Raw genomic sequence first — 6,357 nt, 5'->3', positions numbered from 1 at the left:
AGAATTTTTGGGTTTGAAACGTCCGGGAAAACATCCCCAAGGACCATCCAAGGGTCCTTGAGGAAGGACCCAAGTTGGTGTCCAGGACTGCCCAAGACAACCCACCAACGGATGGCAATCGACTCCCAGTGGGTCAGTCGATACCCCGTTTGTGGTGTGTCAGCGATTGAAACTTAGTGTTGGGAGAGGAGACCAAAACAAACCTCAGTCCCAGACTACGGACTAGCAAGACGGTCTGTTGGTCAAAGGACGGGCCGTTGATGGTCCTCCATCTATGAGGACTGTCCCTTCGTGCAATCACTGTTAAGTTGAGGGGTGAAGTTGTAAATTCACCCCACATCAAAACAAGGGAAATCGCAGATCCTAAACGGTATTTTGGATATTATAAATATGTTTGTAATCCTAAAACACTTAGAAAATTTCATTCTTCAAAAATCAAAAGCCGAATTCCCCTACAAAATTCTCTAGAACTCCATTGGAGTAAAAACTCAAGAAAGGGCTTTGATTGGAGAATTGAGTTGTTTTATTCATCAAATTGAAGAATTAGCTTCATTAAGGTATGGTTTTTGATCCTTGAAACTCTATTCATTAAGGAGCCCAACTTTCAAATATGTTTTCTAAAGTTTTCAAAGATGAATTGTCCAATTTCATGATCTCTGTATGGGTTCTTGCTAAAGGTTTTTAAGCGTTAAATATTGATTGAATTGTTATTAATCAGACGATTTTAACTCAATTAACCTATAAACCCATTTAATAGATGAACCCTAGTTTTTTACTAAGTTATTGGTTAAGTAATATTGATCTAATATTTATGAATTGTAGTGTAGTTTTCTTCATGGCCTATTGATTGATGTAAAAATTGTATTGAATTGATATCTAGTTTGTCCTAGATTGATGAATATATATTGAATTTACCTAGTTCTATTGAGTATTATGATTTATGCATTGAATTGATGTTCATGGCCATGGGTAAGGGCTTTATGGTACTGTATTGAATGATTAAGCAGTGATTTGAGATGTTGAGGATGGAGTGGTGGTACGCTGCCCTAATTTCCTTTGTTTTATGTTAATTAGACTTCAATTATATTGTGAATTGTATGGTCCAGTCATGGTGGCGGTGTTATGGGTTTTACTTGCAATGGATGTGGCATTGTCGGCGTTACTTTATGTATTATGATGATCATGGACATGTCGGCAACTACTTGAAGTATTATGTTTATTGGTGTAGTTGATAAATGTTAAGTATGAGCATATCTATCTATATGTGAAGTAATTTGAAAGTTATTGTTCTTTCTATGTATGTAAGGAGATCGTGTAGACTATAACTATGTGCTTATATGTGTAGTCTTAGGTTTGATGCATGGTTCTTCCTACTTGGCTATATGATTATATAATAATTATATTGGTGATGATATGGTAGTGTGTAGGATGAATTAAGATTGATGATGGTTATTTATATGTGCTTCTAGAATGACATGTAATATGTGTTAAGGTGGAGTATGTTCTGTCTTTTCTTGGTTGACTTGTGTCCCTGACTTGATGCATCTATGAAGGTGAATATGTCCTGTCTTTACTTAGGATGCTAAAGCCTCTTAGTCTTGTATGTATGAATTACATGATACATTAATAAATGTTGAGAGGGTTTTTGATGTGAAACCTTGAACCGAGATGTAAGGTTATGAATATTAAAGTCGAAAGTCGTAATGGTATCCTTCAAGAAAAGGAATGATAGACTTAAGGTTGGCTGGCTGGAACGACATCATATCAATCCTTAGGGGAGTCATTATGAGCTTCTTGTCGCCATTGTAAGGTAGCCCTAGTGGATCTCTCTTTGGTAGGGTAAATGTGAATTGGTTTTGAACTTCAATGGAACCCCTTTATATGAACCTTTAATGTAATTTACTCTATAATAAGAAAGCCTAGCACCGAGTGAGTATGGTATGGGAAGTAGCTCTAGTTAAAGAATAAGACTACAGTACAAAGCATTCCCTTCATATTCCTTAACCATGTGCCTAAATGGGATGTGTCCAAGTTCTACCATTGGCTAGTAGAACACCCTCATCGTAGTAGGATAGAACTTCGGATTCCATGCTTTTCCATCATGGTCTATGTCGATTATTGCCTATTATCCTCATATAGGATACCTACTACCATTAGAGAAGTTCTATGAAGTTTAGGTGGTTGTATGAGACGCTATCTATACATTGCACAATAAGCTTTGAAGGTGTTAGTGAGAGTCCCTAAGTCTTTTCAAAGACCATTAGTTGAAAGTTCTTATGTGATAAATGAGTGTTCAATGAACTAATGAATGTAATGACGTAAGTTAATAAGCAATGTAAGTTCAATGAATAAGTACTAATCTACAGTAGTTAACGGTTGCCTAGTTAAGATGTGAAGGGGGCATAGGAATGGTCAATCGTATCTTACCTAGGTAAGTCTTAAGAATGACTCTAGTTAGGGAATATGTTGATTATGTGGATATGATCTAAGTCTTAGGTAGTTTTAAAGATTGTTTAGGTAGTATTGAAGAGGTCAATCATGGATGTTATCTTCTTTATATACCTAAGTAAGTCTTTTGATAGCCTTTGGAAACAGAATGTCATATTATCTCTATGTTGATGTGTTAAGTGAGAATGATTTTATCTTAGGTAGTCTATAGGATCTCTTAAGTGTTTGTGTAAGTGATTGTATGGACGGTCGCTTCACAACTCACTCAAATGAACCTTTGGTAGGAAAATCTCATGTTCATATGTTTGATGTCTTGTTAATATGTATGTGTCTCAATATAAGTAGTCTGGAGGATCATTTAGGCATGCCTACATAGGTTGTACGGGCGGTCTCTCCTTGTATTGCTTAAGTAAGTCTTACAATAGCTTTTACTGGCAGAATTATATGCTAAACGGTGTTTATGATTAAGTGAAGAGGTTTCACTGTAACAGTGAATAACTTCACTATACAGTGAATTAAGCTCACTTTAAGGTTTCTCTAAAAATATGATAAATTGTTTAAAGTGTTTCCTTATGTGCTTCTAAGTTGATAAATGTTATCCTAACGAATATATTATGATATTTAAATTAAAAGTTGCATATTTCTAATAACTGTCCGTTTTCATAATTTTTATGCAATATGTCATACTTAGTACATGTGGTTGTACTAATCCATGCTTTTATCTATCTCCATAGTTGTTGGTAGGTAAGTAGCATTTTGGGAAGCAAGACTTGGATCATAGCATCATTCAAGTGAAGTTGAAGTATGTCCTCAATTGACTCGAGGTCATATATGGATGTATTTTATGTCTTTTATTTTCAACGTATTGTAATAGACTAAGTATTTCCATATTTTCAAGTATGGCATGTGTCCTAAAGTATTTTTGTGTCTAAGTTTGATGTGATTAAGACTTTGTATTTCCTATTATTTTATATGAAAGATATTTTAAAGACTTCAAAATAATTTGTGAAAAGCTTCAATTTTGCGCAACTTTAAAGTATTTATATGCAATGAACGATACGTAAGGGGTCGTATAATACCTACGAGAGGTTCTAGGGTGTGATTTTGGGATGTGATAGGGAAGCCTCTTTGTGCTAAGTGTGGTAGAAAACATGAAGGCAAATGTCTAGTTTGCATGGATAATTTGAATAGTTGTGGTAAGACTGGCAACATGAAGAGGGATTTTCCTATGATAAAGTCTAAAGGAAGGGAGAATGCTAAACCAAAGCCAAATGCTCCCAATGCCGATGCTCCTAAGAAGAATTACTTTTACGCTCTTCATTATATGGGTGATAAAGAGGATTCTCCTGATGTTGTCACCGCTATGTTATAACTGTTTCCCATTAATGTATATGCTTTACTAAATTATGGTTCCACTTTATATTTTGTAACTTGTTTAGTTTCCATGAAGTTTGATGTGTCACCCAATATTCTAAGTGAACCTTTTTTCTGTTATTTCCAAGTGAATCACTCGGTTATTCATAAAAGAGTGTATACGAATTGTCCTATAATGTTTTCCAATAGAGTTACCTTGGTCAATTTGGTAGAACTTTATATGATTGATTTCGATTCCGTTTTGAGGATGGATTGGTTGCATGCTTATTATTCTTCCATAGATTGTGGAACAAGGGAACTTAAGTTAAAATATCTAAATAAATCCCTATGAGAACTGAAGGGGAGAAACTCAATCCTTAGAGGTCAAATCATATCGCATCTTAATGCTTGTAAGATGATTTCTAAGGGGTGTCTCTATCATATTGTAATGGTCAAGGACCTTAAATCCGAAGATCCTCCTTCAGAGTCGGTCCCCATAGTGAAGGATTTTCTTGAAGTCATCCCGATGACTCACCCGGAATTTTTCCCGAACGGGAAATAGACTTTTGTATTGACTTACTTGCGGATACGAAACCCTTATGAATCCCTCATTGATAGATGGCTCAAGCCGAGTTAATGGAAATAAAGCTTCAACTTAAAGACTTACTATACAAAGTTTCATACAACCTAGTATTTTTCCCATGGGATCTCCGGTGTTAAATATAAATAAGAAGGATGGGTCCCTTGGGATGTTCGGTTATTATGAGTTCCCAGTTATGTCATTTGGGTTAACAAATGCCCCAACGACTTTTATGGACCTAATAAATTGAGTATTAAAGATTACCTAGGTTTCTTTCTAATTGTCTTCATTGATGATATCTTTGTATAAGAGTGAGGATGAGCATATGGGTCATTTTAGGCTAGTATTGCAAGTCCACAAAGAACATCATCTCTTTGCAAAATTTAATAAAATATGATTTTTTGTTGAAATCGGTTGCTTTTCTTTGCCACATTATTTTATATGAAGGCATAGAGGTCGATAAAAAGAAGACGAAAGCGATTAGAAATTAGCATAGACCTCTAACTCCCACAAAAATAAGAAGTTTCTTGGTCTAGCCGGGTACTATAGAAGTTTTATTGATTGGTTTGCATCCATTGCATCTCCTTTGACGACATTAACCCAAAATAAAGTTAAGTATGAGTTTTCGAAGGCATGTTAACGAAGCTTGCAAGAGTTGGAAAATAAACTAACCTCTTCTTCGGTGTTGACAATACTTGAGGGTATCCAAGGGTTTGTAGTGTATTCTAACGCTTCTAGAGTAAGTTTGGGTTGTGTCTTCATGGAACATTGTAAGGTAGTTGCTTATTCCTCTAAACAACCCAAGGTGCATGAAAAGAACTACCCAACTCATGATCTTGTATTAGCAACCATAGTGTTTACTTTGAAAATATAGAGAAATTACCTATATGATATTCATCTGGATGTTTTTACTAAACATAAAAGTCTTCAATATGTTTTTACTCGAAATGAGTAAAATCTCCGGGAATGAATTTTGTAAGAACTTTTTGAAGATTATGACATGAGTGTTCTCGACCACCGTGGAAAGGTAAATGTGGTTGCGGATACTTTAAGTCGTATGACAATGGGTAGTGTGGCTCATGTGGAAGAGGGTAAGAATACCACGCGGATGATGTTCATTGATTGGCCCGGTTGGGTGTTTGGTTAGAAGATTCTCCAAATGAGAATTTCAGGATTCATCATAACACTAAGTCATATTTTGTGGTTGAGTTGAAGTCTAAGCAACATTTTGATCCTTTAATGATGGAATTGAAGGAATCGGTTATTAGCAAGTTCAATGAGTCATTCCCCCCAAAGGGGGGATGGTGTAGTTAGGTACTAAGGTAGATTGTGTGTCCCGGATGCTGATAAGTTTGACAGGACAAATTTTTTAAGAAACTTATGGTTTTGGATATTATATTCATCCCGGTGCCGACAAAATGTATCGTGATTGTCAATAGGTCTATTGGTTGGATTGTTTAGAAAGGGACATAATAGGGTTTGTGGCTAAGTCTCACAATTGCCAATGCCACCCCTCGTTTTGATGTTTTTCTTTAGTAATAACTATAGAGCTGCATTGGAAGAGCTTTCTTAAGATCAGTTCTATTTGCTGTAGTGTGATTATATCTCTTTTTTCGGCGTGCCCTAAAGTGATGAGTTCATTCTGTTCTTTTTTTTCCAAATACTATTGTAGTTTCCTGGTTGTATTTGATCTCTTCTTCCTTTCCTTGTTCGAGCACACGCAATGGAGCCCTGGGTTACCGAAAGCAGCTCCAGTTAAAGCGGATCATCATACGTCAGGAGGTCTAACTCAAATAATGATATGTCCTACATTGAACTGGAAAGATATTAATATGGACTTCGTTGTTGTGTTGCCTTGAACCCAGAGGCAAAATGACTATATATATGTTATTATTGATAGATTGAAAACATCCGCTCTCTTTATTCCTGTCAAAGCTAGTTATTCGGCGAAAGAATATTCTAGAGTTACTTCAATG

Source organism: Solanum pennellii, chromosome 3 (assembly GCF_001406875.1).
Source record: "Solanum pennellii chromosome 3, SPENNV200".
In the NCBI taxonomy this organism is placed as follows: Eukaryota; Viridiplantae; Streptophyta; class Magnoliopsida; order Solanales; family Solanaceae; genus Solanum; species Solanum pennellii.
The sequence above is the reverse complement of the archived record's forward strand: the minus strand, read 5'-3'. Positions refer to the sequence as shown.